This window comes from Dendropsophus ebraccatus, chromosome 4 (genome assembly GCF_027789765.1).
Source record: "Dendropsophus ebraccatus isolate aDenEbr1 chromosome 4, aDenEbr1.pat, whole genome shotgun sequence".
Taxonomy (NCBI): domain Eukaryota; kingdom Metazoa; phylum Chordata; class Amphibia; order Anura; family Hylidae; genus Dendropsophus; species Dendropsophus ebraccatus.
Window position 1 is genome coordinate 29998227 of NC_091457.1, and position 22285 is coordinate 30020511.

At 46.7% G+C, this 22285-nt stretch overlaps 1 protein-coding gene across 4 annotated transcripts in view; it reads left to right on the top strand.

Annotated features, from left to right (window-relative positions):
* MUS81 (MUS81 structure-specific endonuclease subunit) overlaps nucleotides 1-22285 on the top strand; it is an 84302-nt gene that overhangs the window by 8156 nt on the left and 53861 nt on the right. Inside the window, exons 2-3 of one of the 4 annotated variants that reach the window (XM_069965399.1) lie at nucleotides 13637-13738; nucleotides 21425-21467. The exons of 1 other annotated variant lie outside the window; for it this stretch is intronic. The gene's annotated coding sequence lies outside the window, so the exon portion shown is untranslated. The remainder of the gene's footprint in view (nucleotides 1-13636; nucleotides 13739-21424; nucleotides 21468-22285) is intronic. 2 more of the 4 variants (XM_069965402.1, XM_069965400.1) reach the window with 2 other exon arrangements.

Below are 22285 nucleotides of genomic sequence, written 5' to 3' on the forward strand. Positions count from 1 at the left end.
CTTGCTGCGGAAAAAACGCAAAACGCACACATACGCGGATTTCTCGCAGGTTGAAATCTGCACTACCAGACCTGCGGATTTCCGCGGAAAAATAAGCTGCGGATGCGGTAGGTGTGAACGCACCCTTAAAGGGTAAATAAAAAGGTACAGTGTGCCTCCTAGTCCTGACCACCATCTAATAGCGTCAGCTGTATGGAACATGAATAACAGACAGATTCCATTTAAATGGTCACAAGAACAATACAGTGATTGTTCTTGCAGCCCAACCTTGTGATTAATCGTCCCTTCTGAAACAGCTCCTCTCGCTTGCGTCCTTGCATGGACCCACATCGGGTTGTGTAAAAAGACCCTAACACATTAATGTGATTCACTTTTACTTGTGGATTCTGTGTAGACCAGGTGGCAGGCACAAGGGGGTAGGTGAGGCGTTGAGAAAATAATATACAATAAACTCACCCCTCCTACAGCTTGGCTAGCTGCGACGTCACGTGCCCAGCTAAGTGATTGCCCGCCTGGCCAATCAGTGACTGGGGCGGGACACCGTGGCAGCTTCAAAAGCTGGGATTTCCAGCAGAAGATGACAGTCGGCTGCTGTGAATGGGATCGGGAGCGTCTCAATAGAGGAACAGGGATGGGGTGAGTGCCCTTGTTTATTATTTTGTCTTACATCCCCCGCCTGATGATTTTAGTTTTAATGGGACTTCCTCTTTAAAAAGAAGATGGAATCCTGTTCAATCTCCACCCATAATCTAATCTTGTGTGTTATAGGTTTCTATTACATGATTTGGCCCATTTGTCTGCAGCACATCCTGACTCACAAGCTGCAGAAAATCCTCACTTCCTGATCCACTGTCTCCACTCATTTGTTCTCCCCCTCCCTTCTGAGACCAAAGTCACATGATCTCTGTCACTTCCCTTGCCAGGCAAGCTGTAGTACCTTAACCTGTAACTCCACCCACCACTGATATCACAACAATCAGTGATCACATGGCCAAGGGGTGGGGAAACAACAGAACAGTGACAGCCTCCTGAGCAGCATGGGGAAAGGGAACACAGCTGTTTCATCTCTCTGGATAGATAGCTAGACAGACATTTTGTTTACAGTGTAAGGGCTGTATTACATGGTATTACATTGCTCAAAATACTCAGGGGGACTTGGTAAATACCAGGTTTTTGAGCTTTTTATTTTTTAGCTCTTTAATGGAATATCCCTTTACAAAAATAGCATTGGCTAAATGTTTTTACCCCACACCCTGTAAAGTCCCATTTACTTTAGTGTAAGGGTAATAGCCGCATAGCAAAAAGCTGTGGATTTCGTTTTTGTATTTTACAGTGTAAAATCCACAGCACATGACAGTAGCATGCATGTGGATGGGACAGATCTCACACGCATGCTGTGGGCTTTTTCTGCTCAGAAATTGATCCTTGAATTGGTAACATATTCATTCAATCTGATCGCAGATTCCATCTCTCTACATTGAGCGATTGTGATATTTGCACATTAAAAATGTGGATTTTGTTTGCACAGTGCACATTGTATTGTATGCACCCAGTTCTATACGCCAGGCCTTACTGTGCCTGCTATTGCCGGGTAGGATTTCTACTGATTTGCAGTTAGGGATGTGCCGGCTCAGGAGGAATAGAGTGACATTGTATTAGCTCGGCACTATGTGAGCAGAAGAGCATCTCTTGCACCGTGCTGCAGATGTGTGAGCTTTCAGCATGGTTGCAGTTTCTGAGATCCCCTTATATGGCTCGATCAGAGTACTTCCCTAACCTTTCTATTTCGTAAGCCTTTTACAATATAGGAAGTAAAGCATAGAAGGCCTTGTGCACATACAAGCCTGTCATCTGGGTTATATTTACAGATCACTAGCACTCAGCACTTTGTAGCTGACCTGTAAATGACACACTCCTATGAAAACCTAGTAATATTGCTGTGAGATCAGCTGTGAGGGATACTGAGTAGTGTAACCCAACCTTTACTATGACTCTCATCATCCCCAGGTGCAATGGGAATGGCAGTCTATACAACTGGAGGGCCATAGGTTGTACAACACTGGTATAGAGAATAGGATTATTTTCAGAATTTCTACTTTTGCAGGTGACCCCAGGCTATGTAGTATAGTGCAGTTACAAGCTGATGGTCACAGTATTGGTGGCCAAAGAAACTAGATGAATTATCTAAATTCCTTATTTTGGTGGGACAAGCCAACCATTGATTGTATACAGGGGTGTCAACCTTCATCTGAATTGTATAGTCATCTCATCTTAACTAATATAGTTAAAGGGGTAGTGCTGTGCTACACATTTTTTCACTAAATAACACACATTACAAAGTTATAAAACTTTGTAATGTGTGTTATTTAAGTAATTGACCCCCTTCTCCGTGTTCACCCCATCCCGGAAGTGTGGTGCATTATACTTGGTCGATCGCGTCATCTTCAGGAGGCTGGCCGGCATAACTATGCTCAGCCAATCGTGGCTGAGCAGCTGATGACGCGGCTGAGGGGGGCCGGCATGAGGGAGGGCTGGAGCGGTTCGGCCGGCCTCCTGAAGATGACGCGATCGACCCAAGATTGCATCCAGGGTCGACAGTAATCCGGTGAGTATAATGCACCACACTTCCGGGGTGAAGGGAACATGGGGAAGGGGGCCATTCACTTAAAAAACACACATTACAAAGTTGTATATATTTAGGGAATAAATGTGTAGCACCACACTACCTTTTTAATCTTAAAGGGTTTGTCAAGTAATATATTTTTGCAAATACATTTATTTAGCAAACTTGCCTCCTTCTCCTGATATGCTGCTCTTTCCCTCCCATTGTTGACAGCTTGTTGTCTAGCTCTAAATGTATGTAAAGCGACATCCCCCTCAACCCGCCGCGCCCTCCTGGCAAATACATTCCTTGCCCGCGCTCCAGCTGCATCTGTGGTTTCCGGCTCCCTGACGTCCCACTCAGCCAATCATTACCAGGAACCTCAGAAGCAGGCCGTAGCGTGGACAGGTAAAGTCTTCACTGGGCCGCGGCGATTTGAGAGGGATGAGGCTTTACATACTTGCAGTGGAATGAAAATTCCGCTGCGAGTATGTAAACCTATTCAAGATGACAGTACCGGAAATTGCAGCGGATTTTGCTGCAATCCAGTATGTGTGAACCCACCCTTAGGGTATATTCACACGGGCGGGCTCGCAGCGAGATTGCTCGCTGCGAGCCCGGCAGGTCCTGTCAGTTCCCATACACTACATACTTGCTGCGGTCTAAACGACCGCAGCGAGTATGTAATTATACCGCGCTTAACCCCTTCTACTCCCGCCGGCTCCCCCGCTGTAAGCAGCATACATTACCTGTCCTTGCTGCACGGGTCTGGCGTCCTGCTCTCCTGTCCGGCCAATTAGTGTGTTGCCCAGCCGCAGCCACTGATTGGCCGGGCGGGAGAGCAGGACGCCGGACCCGTGCAGCAAGGACAGGTAATGTATGCTGCTTACAGCGGGGGAGCCGGCGGGAGCAGAAGGGGTTAAGCGCGGTATAATTACATACTCGCTGCGGTCGTTTAGACCGCAGCAAGTATGTAGTTTATGGGAACTGCCAGGACCTGCCGGGCTCGCAGCGAGAATCTCGCTGCGAGCCCGCCTGTGTGAATATACCCTTACACTGTACTGTAGAGAGACACCATTAGAAAGCCAATAATACTGGGATTTTACCAGTAAAATGGCCACTCGTCTGTAGCATTGTATGTTGAGTGTGATCTCAAGTTACAGTTGTCCAAAACGGAACCATTGTATGTTGAAAATATTTTAACCTGAGGCTATTGTAAGTTAAGAAACCACTGTGTGTGTGTGTGTGTGTGTTTGTGTGTGTGTGTGTATATATATATATATATACACTGTATTTTCCGGCGTATAAGACGACCAGGTGTATAATAGTAAACGTAGGAGACAGCACTTCTTGTGAAAAAACATGATTTTTTTATTCACATCAGGGACGTTTCGGCTGGTACTTCAGCCTTTCTCAAGCGTGAAGTTCTCAAGGCTGAAGTACCAGCTGAAACGTTGCGTCTGATGTGAATAAAAAAATTCATGTTTTTTGTGCTGTCCCCTACGTTTACTATTAGATTGAAGCTGAACGAAAGGGTCTTGTGCGGTGAGACGTGCACTCCATCTAAATATTCTTATTTTTTTCCACTTTTTCCAGTGCTGTCCCAGTTTGATTTTTTATCTGACCAGGTGTATAAGACGATCCCCAACTTTTCCAGTTAAAATGTGTGGGATATACTCGCCGTATAGGACTGCACCTCTTCCAACGCACGCCAAATAAAATTTATTAATAAAACATCAGCGAGATCTGAGATGCGGAGGAAGAGGTACAGTACAGAAGGAGCAGCATATCAGCTAAATAAATGTATTACCAAAAAAATATTTAACTTGATGAGTTCTACAAGTTTAGATATGTTAGCTGAGGTTGGAATACCTCTTTAGGGTGCGTTCACACCTACCGCATCCGCAGCTTATTTTTCCGCAGAAATCCGCAGGTCTGGTAGTGCAGATTTCAACCTGCGAGAAATCCGCGTATGTGTGCGTTTTGCGGTTTTTCTGCAGCAAGTTTATCGCAACTGAAATGTCTATTTAGAATGAGAGACATTTTAAACTGACATTTCAGTTGCGATAAACTTGCTGCGGAAAAACCGCAAAACGCACACATACGCGGATTTCTCGCAGGTTGAAATCTGCACTACCAGACCTGCGGATTTCCGCGGAAAAATAAGCTGCGGATGCGGTAGGTGTGAACGCACCCTTAGGGTGCGTTCACACCTACAGGATCTGCAGCAGATCTGCAGCAGATTTGATGCTGTGTTCAGTTATTTAAATGAAATCTGCTGCAGAAAATCAGCTGCAGATCCTGTAGGTGTGAACGCACCATTAAGGGCAGATTTATCCAGAGAGAATAATTGGCAGTTGTGCGGCAGAAATACTGGGGTATGGATTTCTGCTGCAGATTATTATTTTGTATGTTGTGGATTCTGCTTTTTTTTTTTTTTTAATGGATTTAGCCTCATTAATCAACATGTGTCCTAAGTACATGTAATGGTTTCTGAGTCAATAGGTGACTTTTTTTTCCCATGGCATAGAATTTTGGTAAATCAAATTTTTTTTTTTTGGTAAATCAAGCCATGGCATAGAATTTAAAGGGAACCTGTCACCCCCCAATGCCGGGGTGACAGGCTCCCGACCCCCCGCTACAGCCCCCTATACTCACCTGATCCCGCCGGGTCCCGCTTCTGGATCCGGTCGGGTCACGGAGATATCAGCCACTACAGCCCGGCACGCGCGCTGAGAGATGAGTCCAACACCCATAGAGAATGACAGGAGAGTCCAGCGCTCCGTCATTCTCTATGAGCGTTGGACTCATCTCTCAGCGCGCGCGCGGGGCTGCAGCGGCTGAGATCTCCGTCACCCGACCACCTCCAGAAGCGGGACCCGGCGGGATTAGGTAAGTATATGGGGCTCTAACGGGGGGTCAGGAGCCTGTCACCCCGTCACGGGGGGTGACAGGTTCCCTTTAAAAAAATACTTTTAAACTTGCAGCCCTGTATCAAATTGGTGTGGCCTAGAGTACCCGTGCCCTAAGCCTGCGACGCCTCTCCGTCCTTCCTCCCCGCCCTCTTCAACATTAGGATTACCTCAGGCAGGATTTCTCCTATTCATTACTTGTCTGAACACCGCACATGAGCCATAAAGTGTCACTGTCATTATAACTTTCAAAATCGAAATCAACACTAGATGTGATATAAAGCAAGTTTGTAATATACATTATTTTATTTTTTTTTAGTTATCATGGAAAACACGGCACTTCCTTTTTTCAGATTTTTTTTTCTCTCAGGAACGGGAACCCGGTAATGTATAATCTACGGCGGCCGGGGGGTTAATGGGCTGCAGACAAAATCGCAGCAGGGATGTACATCTCTGCTGCGATTTTGTCTGCCATTGAAAAAATAGGGCTGGGATCCGCAGCGAGTCTCGCTGCGCATCCAGCAAGTGTGTTTGTAGCCTTAGGGTATGTGCACACTGAGCAATTCTCGAGGAATTGTAGCTGAAAGTTTTCAGGCAGAATTCAAGCAGAATTTAAGCCCCCCATTGACTTCTATAGGATTCCTCTAGCAGATCTACAGCAGAAAATTCTGCTCGGAAATTCTGCAGTGTGAACAACAGAGCAGAAAACCCATTGAACACAATGGGACTTTGCTCTGTACATATTTTACGGGAGGAATTTCAAGCTGAATTCCTCGCCTTTTCCTCAGTGTGCACATACCCTTAGTCTGTTTTTTTCAACCAGCACAAGTCAGAAAATCTGCCTTCTGGAGACGGGACCTGGATTTCTGGTGAGTTCAGCTTTGTTTTACAGCAAGATAACAACAAAAACAATAATGAATGTAAATTGCAAAAAATCTGCTGTGACACTCAATCCAGCACATGTTCAGTGTTCAGACAAGTGGTGATTAGGAGAAATCCTGCCTGGGGCATTCCTAATGATGAAGAGGGCAGAGAAGAGGGACAAGGGGCTTAGGACACAGACACTCTAGGCTACGCCAGTTGCAAGTTTAAAAATAGTTTTTTAGGACAATAACTGCATCACCCGGTGAATAGATCCCAGGACAGATCGTAGATTAAAAGAAGCTATCTGAGGGTACAATTGGTTTGGGGGGTAGGGGGTGTGTGAAGATTGTGGGTACAGAGTTGCTTTCAGTCAGTAAATTTCAGTCAGTATTGCAACCAAAACTAGGAGTGGATTAAAAACACAGAAAGGCTCTGCTCACACCTCACACGATGTTGAAATTGAGTGGGTGGCCGCCATATAACAGTAAATAACTTCCATTATTTCAATATAACAGCCATTGTTCTAAAATAACAGCAAATATTTGCCATTAAATGGCGGCCATCCACTCAATTTCAACATTATGTGAACAGATCCTTTCTGTGTTTTTAATCCACTCCTGGTTTTGGTTGCAATAATGACCTAAATATACTGACTGAAATATACATATACTGACTGAAATATACGTAGTGTGAACACAGCCCCAGCCTAATGTGTAAGGTATATGTATATGTATGTGTATATATATGTATATGGCGGCATACCTTATTGACAGGATGCAGACTTACCATGTAGATGCTGTGTGAACCCAGCGTCATAGGTTGTTATTACCTACTAGAGGGAAACTATATGTGACTATGGGGGGAGGGGGGGGGGGGGAATTATCTTATAGCAAGAATATTCTTTGTTTAATCAAATCTTTACAAGGGATCATTAGAATATGAAGGATAAGCTGTGATTGGTTGCTGAGGGCAATAAGAGACATTCTTACTATAAGAGTCTGTTCACACTGAGTAAAACAGGCGGAATTCCGCGCGGAGCCCTGTCATGTCAATTCTTTGAGCCGAGTTGCGCGAGGCATCACATTGACACACTGAGGCAGGAGGTATTTGAAAGGCAGAGTCCGCGTTGGGGGTTCCGCGCAGAATTCCGCCTGTTTTACTCAGTGTGAACGTACCTCACTTCTGCGGATTCGAAGCAAGAACCGCTGCGGATCCGGTATCAATTCACCCCTATGATTGCACATATTCGCAGCGGGATTGACATCCTGCTGTGAATATGTGCTTTGACTCCCTGGTGCCCGCAGCCCCGCCGCTGCATCCCCCATCCCGGGCACATCCCCCCATCAGCCCATCTCCGGCCACCGCCGCGAGCATACATTACCTGCTCGGCGGCGCGGCTGCAGTGAGGCTCCCGGCTCCGGTCCCGCTCAGCTGATCTGGGCTGGGGGTGGGCTGATGGGGGGAAGCGGCGGGGCTGCGGGCACTAGGGAGTTGAAGCACATATTCACAGCGGGATGTCAATCCCGCTGCAAATATGTGCTATCATAGGGGTGAATTGATACCGGATCCGCAGCGGTTCTCGCTTCGAATCCGCAGAAGTGAGATCCGCTGTGGATCCGTTAGGTGTGAAGGCACCCTAAGACTTCTTCCCCTATGTCTTTTTTTAAACTCTCCACCTACATATCAGGAGCCACAGTAAATATTCCAGAATAATGACAGGTAACAGTCGTGAGGTTCTACATAGGTCTCTGTTCACACTTCTGCAGTTTTTGATGGAAAAGAATAGCTGCTAAACATGACATGAGTGGAATCTGTCGTGTGAACAAAGCCATCAGCATAGTGTGTGTGCCTCTGCCATGGTGTGGTCACTGTGGTTGTCACTCCTCCTCAGTCGGATGCTGGTTCTTATGTGACCCGGCACCACTGTGGGAATCAGTGGTATAGTGTATGATATATAGGGTGGAATGTGCACACAATAGACAAGCCATGTAACAGGACTGGATGAGTGCTGACAGTATGCTGGGGTCTAATAACAGCCATACTATGAGATGTGCCTGCCTGTATACTACTAGATGTGTATAGCAGGCAGTGTGCCGGGCACAGTATACAGCCTCCTTATACAGAGGGGGGTCTTTCATGCCAACCTTAGAGGAGGAGGAGGAGGAGGACTCCCCCTGCCAGGAAATGGGGGAAACTTGGAGCAATAGCCCTGTGTTCTATCCCCTGCCCAGAGGTGAATGGAGGCCTGTGTTCCTCCTGACCTCATGCTACAAGCCGCAGCTGTCAGGGCATGCTGGGAATTGTAGTTTTACAGAAGCTGAAGAATCTGCGGCTGTCAGAGCATGCTGGGAGCTGTACTATTAACTGGATAAATGCAGGCAACAGGGCATGCTGGGGATTGTAGTTGTACAACAGCTGGAGGATCTCTGATCATCAGGGCATTCTGGGGATTGTAGTGCAATAGCTGGAGGATCTCTGGTCATCAGGGCATGCTGGGGATTGTAGTGCAATAGCTGGAGGATCTCTGGTCATCAGGGTATGCTGGGGATTGTAGTGCAATAGCTGGAGGATCTCTGGTCATCAGGGTATGCTGGGGATTGTAGTGCAATAGCTGGAGGATCTCTGGTCATCAGGGTATGCTGGGGATTGTAGTGCAATAGCTGGAGGATCTCTGGTCATCAGGGTATGCTGGGGATTGTAGTGCAATAGCTGGAGGATCTCTGGTCATCAGGGTATGCTGGGGATTGTAGTGCAATAGCTGGAGGATCTCTGGTCATCAGGGTATGCTGGGGATTGTAGTGCAGTAGCTGGAGGATCTCTGGTCATCAGGGTATGCTGGCAATTCATGGTTTTGTAGCAGCTCTCTGTGGATACTGGGAGTTGTAGTTTGGAGACCCTGTAACTCTGTGGATACTGGGAGTTGTAGTTCGGAGACCCTGCAGCTCTCTCTGGTTACTGGGAGTTGTAGTCCTGCAGCAGCTATAGTCACAGGTCGGGGAGCAGGAAGAATGTGCAGCATCCCACAGTGCAGATGGGGGGAGCACTGTGTACGGAGATGGTGGTTGGTGTATATATACATACATCTACACACATATATAAGGAGCCGTCACATCCTGTGCAGGTTGTCAGGGACGCGGCGGCCGTGGTGTAGCCGCACAGTGTGTATGTGGCACATGGCTCTGCAGCGGGCACCTAGTGGAGCCTGCGGTTCCTTAGCGCGCTGTGCTGGAGCAGGTGCCTACGGCCGGGCACGGAGGGCGGGGCTCTATACCGGCCGGGCTGAGCGTCCTCTCTCCTGCTGGAAAGCGCAGGGTTGCCCTATATGTCCTAATAAGGGCATGCAGGCTGCGGGGGCGGGGTCTGATAACGTCACCCGGCGCGAGGAAGGAGGGGGGGCCCAGACGCCTGACACTTCCTTTTTTGGAAACGCTGAACCTTCCCCGCGCCGCGCCTGCGCATTACGCCACCGGTCACACTGGGCGGGGAGGAGGCGGTGACTTCTGCCATTGTGCCCACCGGTACCGTGGGCGAGTGTCCGCCATTGTTATGAATGTGGTCTAGCGTTGTATGCATTGATTTGAAGTGTGACGCGTATAGAGCCGCTACAGTCAGCATCCTAGGATGCGCACACGGCTGTTAGGGATAACGTGTGACACGTGGGCAACGGCTGTAATGACGGATTAACTGACAGGTGTGAACAGGGCTGGACATGACATAGGGACACACTCATCTTTTTTGCTCTTTGAGAAACACACCATAAAATTACAACTGAAGAACAAACAGTATAATGGGGCAGATATATTATAGATATATGTGCCGCGCCCCACATACATTGCACCTTCTCTGCTGTGTCGGACAATGGCCGTTGTTTATTCTTTAAAAGATGTCCTCACTCACTGAGGGCTCTAGTTATGAGCTGCCCATAAAAGTCTATGGAAAGGGGAAGGACAACATTTGACCTTAGTTTGAGTGTTAGATCCCAGCCCTGGGCTTGTACCGCTTAGTACTATGTAATGTCCTCCATGCTGCTGCTATACAGATATAGAAGGGCTCTGTGTATGGAGACATTATAGGGGCTAGGCTCCACCTACAACCTAAGAGACAACTGACCATTAGAGATGGAGCCTACAGAGGGGAAAACTGGTTAACAATGTCATATACAAGTTACCGTATGTTTCAGACTAGAGGAGCAGCCCTGGGTTGGACAGCTGAAAATATCACATAAACTGCCCTATTGGTGTGAGGCAATAAGGGGGTCAGTGCTGCTAATTGTGGTGGGCATCTGCTGAATAGGGGGGAATAGTTTAGCTGAAACAAAGTGAAATTATTATAGGTAGTTTCTGCATTAGGCTGGTGTAATATGAGGGACATTACTGTGTCTGTATTATGGCCTAAGGTCACTTCTTGACTGTAGATGACAGCATCATTGATCCCTATGATGTCTTCAGTTCAGGTTATAAATCTGCAGTCAGACTGGGACTTGTAATGTGGACTTCGTAATGACTCATATTACACTCCAGAGAAACTGGTCTAATGTCTCTCCTGTCATGTGACTCTTATATTGTTCTATAATCCTCGTCTTGCATTATTTTCATGTTGTGTTTTTAGCATTTTGAGGACTAAGGGTACAAACACACACAGCAGATACGCAGCAGATTTGATACTGTGTTCAGTTATTTAGATCTAATCTGCTGAGTATCTGCGGCGTATCGCAGCAGTAAATACGCAGCGTATATGCCGTGTGTGTTTGTACCCTTAGAAATATGTAGAAGACGGCACCCTTAGAAATATGTAGAAGACGGCGGTGGTGCTCGAGGTGAGAAAAATGTTCAGATATTAGGAAGAGCCCGGCACTCACCAAGTAGATTATGCTTCTTTATTGTAGTGTAGCAAACATATGGTACAAGGACGCGTTTCGGCCAAGCATGGCCTTCATCAGCTTAGGGGTGTACCCTTAGGGTTGTACCCTTAGGCTGCATTCACACGTTCCGGGAAGTTGTCCGTGCTCACGGACAATTTTACAGCCCATTGCTTTCTATTGGGCTATTCAGATGTTCCGGGATGTGGCGGTGGGGCTGCGGACAGCGGGGGGTTAAAGCACATATTCACAGTGGGATGTCAATCCCACTGCGAGTATGTGCTATCATAGGGGTGAATTGATACTGGATCTGCTGCTGATCTCGCTGCGAATCCACAGAAGTGAGATCCGCTGCGGATCCGGTAGGTGTGAAGCACCCTAAAAGCGTTTTGCAAGAAGAGCTCACAGTTTTTCGAAATTGTAACTTGGATTAAGAGCATTGCTTTGGTTTTAGAGCTCCATGTACTGGGTGGGAGGGGTATGGTCTTCATAGCGTGGTCTACAGCACTGTACTCTGACCCAGGAAGTCTTCCTCACCTTCCAAATCATAGCAGATCCACTTCAGGCTGAGCTTTGCATCAGGGGACAGGACTGTGGAGGTAATCTCTCCATAGCTGTAACCCCTCTCTCTGGTCAGAGAGCACTGCTATACTGGGCCCACATCTGCCCTGCTCATTGCTTTATACTCCCTGCAGTCTCTGCCTTTGTGTTTCCCATCCTCTCCATTCCTGCTATAAGCTGCCTACACTTACACTCAGCTATACACACTGTTATAATGTGCTTGCACACTCAGCCATTCACACTACTGTATAGTTTCTGTCACTGTCCTCCTGCACAGCTCTGTGATTCTCACTTCCTGATTGGTCCATGCTGAACACCCCCACCCCATTGCTGTCATTTGACCACACAGACCTCTGACAGCAGCCCTGCTTCTCTATTCTCTATAGCCTGTTGTACTGTATTATAGTGATCTGCAGTTCCATCCTATATCTTCAAACTGCTGCTGTTATTTTCATTCTTATGTACTTAGTATACATTATACTCCACATGCTGATACTATACAGTAATAGAAGCGAGGAGACAGTTTTCAAACTGGTGTGATATTAAAATTCCACTTCACTTTGGATGTGCTGTCTCCTCGCTTCTATTGGATTGTCTGCCAACTTTGGGCCTATTAGGTGAGACGTGCACCCACTCTATATTTAAATATATTTTTTTCTGTGCTGTTGCATTACAACTGTATACTGTACAGTAACTTATAAGGCCTAGTTTACATATATAGGTTGCATCCGGTTTTTTTTTATGAACCTGACTACAACTGATATCACAATTGATGGCAAAAAGACATCAATTGTCATCAGGTTTTCTATCATTTTTTCATGAAAAACCATCAGTTAATATTAGTTTCCATCAGTTTATTCCATTAGTTATCATTATTTTAGTCCAATAAAGCATTTAGGGGACCATCTATATAGGGGGCAGCACCAGATCAGGAGATATAATATCGTGGACAACTTACATGGGAGTCCTCTACTGTGGGCGTCAGGACATGGGGACATCTCCTATATCAGGGGTAGGGAACCCTGGCTCTGAAGCTGTTGCAAAACTACAACTCCCATCATGCCTGGACATCCCAGACATGATGAGAGTTGTAGTTTTGCAACAGCTGGAGAGGCAAGGTTCCCAACCCCTGTCCTAAATAGTTCTGCCCCTGTATAGAGGAGCTGGGGGGCCAGGGGTCAATAGGGGGGCAGGGACATGGATATCTCTGTTTGGATCGCCGGAGAAAAAAAGCCTGAGGTGCATAATGCATGCGTCTGTACACGCCATGCCTTCAGCGCTCCATAGACTTTAATGGATGCAGTGCTGGATAGCCTAACTGACTGCAGCTTGGTCCGGCGGCATTAATGAGAGAACGCATCATCCGAACTGCCCCATTGAAAACAAAGGGATTAGTTCAGAGATGTGTTTCCCTCTGGTGCTTTTCTCCTGCACCGGATGGAAACGGCGCTGGATCGCCGGATATATGTAAACTAGGCCTAACGTATTCAGCTGTTTCTAATTGTTTTATTTGTTTTACATGTCATTCGGCATATAAAATCATTATTTTTGGGAAGTGGAACCAATTGTCTGCGTTTCAGTGATTTCTTATGGGAAAATTTACTTTGGTTTAAGAGTGGATTTGGATTACAAGCACGGTCACGGAATGAATTATGCTTGTAATCCAAGGCACCGCTGTATGTGTATATAATTTTTTTTAATTTTTTTTTTTTATAGGCACCATGACTTTACATACCCACACATACACAGCTTTGCTACACATACAGCCCTGCCATAATACACACACACACAGCTCTGCTATACACGTGTTGATTTTAATAATGACAAGTTTCTGCACAGGTTCAGTACCAAGTTGTAAAGCCGGCTCTAACTGTGTGGCTCCTCCCAGCATGTGACTGATCACATGACTCTGATGTCACAGAAGGTCCTCTCCATAGTCAGGTAAGCTTCCTCTTGGGAACTTTTTTTGTAGTAGGAAGCTGAATGCCAGTGCACATCACATCCACCCTCCTCTTCTGCCCTGCACATACCAGTCAGTGATTAGGCTCAGAGCTTTGCCAGTCTGGCTCTGCTGCATCAACCTGATTGTGCAGGGACCTGTAAGGGTGCAGTCACATGTACAGTGTTTGCTGCAGAATTTGTACTCTGTAAATTAAAGTAGAAAAATGACTGAACACAACATACACCTACATCATTAAATAAACAGTGGAAAATCTGCAGTAAACCTGCTACATGTAAATGTATACTTATGTTTTCTTGCTATAAAGTGCATCCGTTTGCATCCTATTACACTGCCCGATCTACAGGAGGAAGCCAGCACCTACCTGTCAGATCAGCCCACGCTTCCTCCTTGTTCCCTGTGCACTTACTGTGTGATTTCACACACAGACATTGAGGGGTGCTGCCTGGACTATCATTTGGGTGGTCCATTTTAAAGAGTGGCAGTCTGCTGCCACCACTCCTATTACACAGAGCTACTGGCAGGAGACTATCACTATTGTTGTCGGAATTATAGAACATGCTGAAAGACAACCATCAGCCGTCATCTTGCATGTCAGCTGATCATTGCCTTTCAGTATTTGCTATTACACCAAATGATTATTGGCTGAAACAATAATTGCTTTGTGTAATAGGCACCTTAGGGTCCAAAAAGTACAGTATATACTGGGCAAAAAGACTGCTTTGTGGTCTGGGTGCTGGGACCACACCGGTCACTAAAACAAACTTAATGAAGGACTCTTCTGCCTGCTCTGGGTGTTAAGATGTTACTTTCACTCATTTTAGGGTACAAACACACACGGCTTATACGCTGCGTATTTACTCCTGCGATACGCAGCAGATACGCAGCAGATTAGATCTAAATAACTGAACACCGTATCAAATCTGCTGCGTATCTGCTGTGTGTGTTTGTACCCTAAGGGCGGGTTCACACTACGGAATTCTCGCGGACAATGTCCGCGGAATTCCGTCAGCTGTCCGCCCGCACGGGCACGCGCTTTTCCGCCGGCTCCATAGACACCATTCTATGGGCCGGCGTATTCTGCGATCCGCTAAAAGAAGTGACATGACACTTCTTTCAGCGTATAGCGGAATACGCCGGCCCATAGAATGGTGTCTATGGGGTCGGCGGAAAGGAGCCCAGATGTGCGGGCGGACAGCTGACGGAATTCTGCGGACATTGTCCGCGAGAATTCCGTAGTGTGAACCCGCCCTTAAAGGCAATCTGTCAGCTCCCAGGCCCTACCCCTGGTGCTTACAGGGTGCTGTAGCTGGCAGTCCCCTTGTCAGCATGGTGCCTTTTGGTATTTTGTCTGGTCAGTGGATTATGCACAATCTCATGTCTCCTACTGTAATGAAGAGCCAAACAGGAGTTGTTTGTGCCGCAATCTGGCACACCTCACCACTCCTTTCTCCTCCCTTCTCTTTATAAATAATCAATTCTGCCTGGCCTCCTGCTCACTCAGCTGTCAGCCAGTGTTTCTGATTGTAGATCAGTCCTCTGTAGGCAGGTTATGTCTGAAAGAAACACTGAGGGTGCGTGCACACTACGGGATCCACGCATATGACCCGCGGCGGATTCCGTCGCTCGTACCCGCATGCGGCGACATGTCAATTCTTTCGGCGAAATGCAGAATCCGCCCGTGCATGGAATAGTGTCTATGGCACGGGCAGAGATGTACACCGCAGCGTGCGGGTACGAGCGACTGAGTCCGCCGCAGGTCATACACGCAAATTCCGTAGTGTGCACGCACCCTGATAGTTGTATCTCTGAACACAAATATGTTGGGGCTATGGTCTAGGGTTAACTATCTAGAGACCAGCCAAGTTCATTCTTTGGTTCAAGTCCCCTGATGGAAATAAAATATAGGTCTTTTTTGTGTGTGTGCTTTATTTCCCATTATTGTATCATTGTTAATGCTATGTTTACACGCAGTATTTTTGGTCAGTATTTTGAACAAATGTAAAGGCTATGTTCACACACTGTTGAAACATAGCCTTACAATGGTACAAAAATGAGAAAATAACGCGAAAAAAATAGACATTTCATTTCCATCAGGGGATTTGAACCAATGAATGAACAGCTTAAAGTGACTGTGTACCCACAATCTGACCCTCCCCCCCAAAATCGCTTGTACCCTTAGATAGCTGCTTTTAATCCAAGATCTGTCCTGCGGTCTGTTCGGCAGGTGATGCAGTTATTGTCTTAAAAAACAACTTTTAAACTGTCAGCCCCATGCTCAACGGGCATGGCCTCGATTGTGTATGCATTGGGCTGGCACAACCTCTCTGTCCCTCCTCATCATTAGGAATGCTCCTGGCAGATTGTCTCCTATTCCTCACCTGTGTCAGCATGGCACATGGGCTGGATCGTTAAGACACCTATGCAAATGTTCAGCATGGAGAAAATGTTCCAGTGGCATTCCTAATGATGAAGAGGGTGGGGAGGAGGGGTGGTGCAAAGTTAGGGCACAGATATTCTAAGCCACGCCCGTAGGGCACGGGGCTGTAAGTTTAAAAGTTGTTTTTTAGGACAATAACCGCATCACCTGCCAAACGGACCCCAGGACAGATCTTTGATTAAAAGCAGCTATCAAAAGGTACAAGTGGTTTGGGGGGGTCAGATTGTGGGAGCAGCGTCGCTTTAAGAGTCCTGAAATATGATATCTGACAGATTTTTTAATCCAAAGCCAGTAATGGATGGGAAAATCTCAGTCTTTCCTTTATGTTCTGTTCTCTATCTATAGTCCTATCCTGGCTTTGGCTTCAAAAATCTGTCAGATATCTGTCACCTATTTTTCCCCTCTTCTGACACTATGCTTCTCTTGAGCATGGGCTTTGCTTGGTATTGCACCTCATTCCTATTCAGGTGAAGGAGGACAAGCTGCAGTATCAGACACCAGCCATTGACAGAAGTGGTGCTGTTACTGGTACATTGCAGTTTTCTCTAACCCTGGATAACCCATTTAGTTGCTGGGACATGCCATCACTTTATGGTTATGATGGTCCTGGCAATCAGAAAGATTGAAGGGGATGTGGCACTGGTGTTTCATTGTTATTCCCTGTACAAATGACCCGTGTGTCAAAGAGGTATGGGCGTTTTAGGGTGTCTAACTCATGTTTCAGAACGTTTCCATTACATGATAGAAAATTAGACCAAAGACCCATTTGTTGCTATGAGCCTAAGCAGGGAACCTGTCATCCGCTTTCATGCTGCCTGAAGCACAAGTCATGGGGAGGTTTCCATGACATTCTCCCTACCCCACCAGCCTAGATCTCATCCTATAACCATCAATCAGGGCAGGGATAACTCTATGACTGGTCGTTCAGGCAGCATAAAAGTGATAACAGGTTCCCTTTAAGGTGTTTTGAATACTTGATATCTATCACATCCACAGTACCCTGATAGATCATATAAGTCTTATGGTATAGCAGTCATATAAACACTCTGTACAGGATGCCATAAATGATGAGCCTGTGTAGGTTTCTCTTCCTCAGCTGATTGCTGTTGTTTCTTTCTTATTCTCTCTTCCTGCAAGTCATCCTGCAGAGTCACATACGTACCTTTATATGGGAAGTATAGCACTTCATAGCCAGCTGACTGTAGACTTTAGTAGCCAGATAAACCAGTCCAGGATCCAGTAGCCAGACACAAAGTACTTTTATAGACATTAGAAAATGATACAAAAACCTAGGCTGCACTTCCACCCAGTTAGTTCAGAGTTAGGCCTTGTTCACATCTACATTGCAGGTACATCAAAAGTCCTGGACACAATACACAAACAACCATGGTGATGTGACATTATTTAGTGCCTCTTGGTGTCATTACAGGAGCCTTGTGGTGTGTAGTATTGTTTACGTAAATCAGGATTTTACTATGGTACAACATGCATGTGCCGGACCTGATCTGTACATTCATAACACTCCACCCCTATGCACCTAATAAGATCCATTGTCAGCTGCTTCTGGTTCAATAAGTTTTTATTAAAGAAAGGTTTTTCAAATTTTTCAAACACAACAAAAATGCAGTAATATTGGTGCCATATCAAGTACAAGGCAATACAGTAAACAGGAGATATGCAAATACTAAGCTAAATAGAAAGCATAAGGAATTGCAAAGGCATGGTCGTAGACAACAAATGTGATGGCTAGTTATCATATTAATGGGGGAGGGGAGACAGGGATAGGGGGAGAAAGTGTGGGGGGAACAAAAAGGAAGGAGGGGAAAGGGGGGGAGAAAGGAAGGTGAGAGGAAAAGCAGGTAAGGTAGGGGAGGAGGGGGGGGGAGGGGAGGGAAGGACGGGGAGGAAAGACGATGCAGGAAAGGATAGGTGAGAGAGGGGGGAAAAAGAGGGGATCAGGGATAACATACACGGGGGAGAGAACAAAAGGGGAAAGTAGGGGACATACAGTCACCTAAGATAGAGAAGAAAATGTGCTCAATCCGTATACTTGTAGTAAGACACATGACAATATAATTATATTACAGTAGCATCAGAACCTCCATATAATAGCACATAGCAAGTAGCAAGAAAGTAACATGAGATGTATGGAAGCAGTAAAGAAGAAGTATAGGAGTTGAAAACCATGCAGTTTGAGTATAACCGGTTCGTTACAACCTCTTACAAGCAATATTGTCCAGTAATGTCCATCCAGCGTGAGAGTGCGTTAGGCAAGCCATAAAAAGGTCGCTTGGGGTAGGCATACCTGCTACTCAACTGTAGCCGACAAATAAACATGAAGGGGGGAGAAATACAAGACTAAAAGGGGGTAACAGGTTAGACATACAGGGATACGGACAAAACAACATAACACAACACAGGGGCCGCTAAGGGCATAGGTCAACGGGGGATGACCCATGCTCGCGATCTGAGTGTGGGGCACATAGTCCAGTTTAAATCAGCTGAAGAGAAGATACGCTACTGGCAAAGTCCGTCACACAGCACGGTGATCATCATCATTTCACAAGGTGTCACAGTGAAGGATCACTCAAACAGGAATGGAGATCAGAGAAGGTGATGAGGACGGAGATCGTCGTTGCCGAGGATTGTTCATTAGAGGACAAGGGAGATCCCAACCTTGCAACTGCTGTATTCCCTCCTCCGGGTCCCGAACCACTACGCGGTCCGATCCCTTAAAAGCTACTAGGCCAGTGGTGCCTCTCCAACGGTACGGGATTCCGTTTGCTTGTAGTACAGCTGTTACAGGAGCGAACGTCTTGCGGAAACGTAGGGTAGCTGCAGATAAATCAGGAAAGACAGCAATTTTCGAATAGCGAGCTGGCACTGATACACGTTGGCGAGTCGCAGCAAGGAACGCTGATTTGACATGAAAATGACGGACACGCACCAATGTGTCCCTAGGAATGTCCGAAGTCAAGTGAGTCGGCCGCGGCAGGCGGCGTGCCCAATCAACCGCTATATCATTCGGGTGGCAGTCAGGTAGTGTAGCCTTAATAAACTCACAGGTATATTCTGCCAGGCCAGCAGGTGGTACTGAGTCAGGTATGCCCCGAAGCTTTAGATTGTGGGCACGGGACTTGTCATCCACTGCAGTCAATGTTGCACGTAGTTGAGTTACTTCCTCGCCGAGTTGCCAATGAGATTCAACGAGGTCATTGAATATCTTCACCATGTCGACAATTTTCTCTTCCACTGCTAGAATACGTTTTTCTGCGTTTAGCATTGAGTTCCGGAGAGCCGCTATGGTGTGATCCAGTCTCAGTTGCATAGAGTCTCGGAAAGCAAACAGCATCTTTCTAAGCAATGTGGTGGTCAGCTGAGTCTCTGGGATGTCAAGGCTGTCAAAGGGATCTTCCTGAAATAGCTGTGAAGTTGTGGTTGACGATGGAATAAACAATGGGGCAGAAGCACTCAAACCTTGGGGTGCTGTGACTGAAGGATATGCCGGGATCTGCCGTTCGTGTGCTCCGTCTGCTCTCTGAGGGGATGAGGGAGATCGGGGGGAGACAGAAGAGGCGATTGATCTGTGCCGCGCTTCCACGTCCGAACCCGACAAGTGTCCGGGAGAGGCGATATGCGCCTGTTGCTTGCTCCGATCGTTACCTTTTTGTGGAGGGCGAGCAGTACAGGCTGCGGCGAGTCCTTTGTGAGCCCCCGGAGCGGCAGTAGGTGACGGAGCAGTCTGCCACCCCACTCCGTCTCCTGCGCAGTTGCCTGAGGAGGGAAAGGCTGCCAAGTCAGCGGCGCCATGTTGAAGTGTTCGCGCCGAGGGGAGAGAAGCTTCCATCCTCCTTTTTGCCGCAGCCGTCGCTCTCCTGGATGTTTGCCTCATCCCGATTAATAGTGGGTAGGGAGGGAGACCTCCGAGTCCAAAAATAAAGGAAATCCGTGCTGCAGAGCCGCTGTAAAAAGTAACAAGAGCGGGAGCTCAGCCAGCGTGCGACCGCTCTCTTCAGCAGCTAAACCACGCCCCCCGTCAGCTGCTTCTATATTGTAACAAGATGGCTTATAATACACTGCACTGAAAAACTAGGGAACTTTATTACTATCATTTATGGCTTAATGCCCAGGATATATGATATGATAAATGTCTGATAGGTACAGGTCCCAGATGTTGGATCTGTATCTATCTATTATTATTATTATTATTATAAGCGTCTGGTGGTCGCCAGAAGCGGAAGGCAGTCGGACAGGCTATTTTACGCAGTTCACATAACCCTCATGGAGGTTAATGGGAGTTGTGTAAACAGTGGAGCACTGCAAACTATACTGTGTCCATAAGGAGGTGATGGAAACACTTTCATTTTCTACGTACTGACGATTTAGGGTCCTATTCCACAGGCCGATGGGGGCCCGATCAATAATGTAAACGAGCGCCGATCTGCGGCGCATGTTTACTGAGCCTATTACACAGCTCGATAATAGTTAGCGAGGGCTTCAGGGACATCGTTACCGATGTCGTTGCAGCCCTTGTTTAAACACCATACTTTACTTAAACATGTTGCAGGGCTTCTCCTGCGTTCCTTCTTCCTCTCGGTCCCACGCGCAGCAGCAGCTTTGGTGCGGCCTGTCTTAGCTGACAGACCGCTCAGCCAATCACTGGCCACGGCGGTCCTGGCCAGTGATTGGCTGAGCGGTCTATCAGCTGAGACAGGCCGCACCAAAGCTGCTGCTGTGTGCGGGACCGGGAGCAAGAAGGAGCGCAGGAGAAGAACTGCAACATGTTTAGGTAAAGCATGGTGCTTGTGAAATTGTCGGTCACCTGGCGCGCATCGCTATTCCACCCAGCGATGCGTGGTCGGTGCCTGATGATTTTAGGTTTGAACCTAAATAAACGATCAGCCGATGATTGTGTCATCGGCTGATCGTTGTCTCTATTCCACGGAGAGATAATCTGCCCGATTCGGACGATTAACGCTTTGTGGAATAGGACCCTTAGACACAATCCCAATGACATGGGCAGCTCAATGTTCAGTAGTGTAGTGAATGAGCCATTGTCCTCCGTGGTTCCTTCATGCTGCTGGGTCTAATGTTTTATGATACATCCCTATTACTGCAAAATTCTAGAAAAGTCCTTTAGGTGCAGTATGTATCTATAATAGTAGTTACATCCAATACTCTATTACAGTATTCAAAATCCTCAGGAAATTGTTTTTTGTTTCCACAGCTGCTGGCGATAACCTGGGAGCCCCTATAATACCCAGCATCAGGTAATAGGGAGCGAGGCCGCTAACACTCTCCTATTCTCCATGTCTGTATTATAAACTCTTATTGGTTCCGCTTTTATGTCTACCCAGAGGGTGATCTATTTTACATTATTTTATTTGCTTTGTACTCAAAGCATTACTGCTGGATACAAAGACAAAAAAAGGGAGCAATATGTCTATAAACATTAAATAAACAAAGCAATTATAAAAATAACATTAGGGCTCGTTCACACAGAGCAAAAGCAGCTGAATTTCTGCGCTGAATCAGCGCTGAAATTTCAGCCGTTAAAATAGGTGCAGAGCTAATTTCCATTGCGTTGAATGGAAATTCTGCTCTGCAGTTCACACGGTGGAATTTCCGCACTGAACTAATCCGCTTTCCGCCAGAAGAATGAACATGTTCATTCTTCCGCTAGCGGAAGCCTATACAAACCAATGGGGCTCTGATTTTCAGTTTCAGCGCGGAATACGCGCGTATTCAGCGCGGAATACAAGCGTAATACAAGCGGAAATTACGCGCTGAATCAGCGTGGAAATGGGAAAAAATGGTATAGTATGGTAGTATGGTATAGTCTAGTTTACTCGCCAAATACTCGCTGAATTTCAGCGCGGAATGCATGCGGATTCAGCGCGGATTCCTCAAGTATTCCGCACTGAATTTGTCAAGAGCTGATTACGAGCTGAACACTTTCCTAGCGGAATACGCAGGGATTCTGCTTACATTCTGCTTATATTCTGCTCGGAATTCAGCGTCAGTTGATTTCAGGCGGAAATATTTCCTTGCGTAATCCGCCCCTTTTGCTCTGTGTGAACGTAGCCTT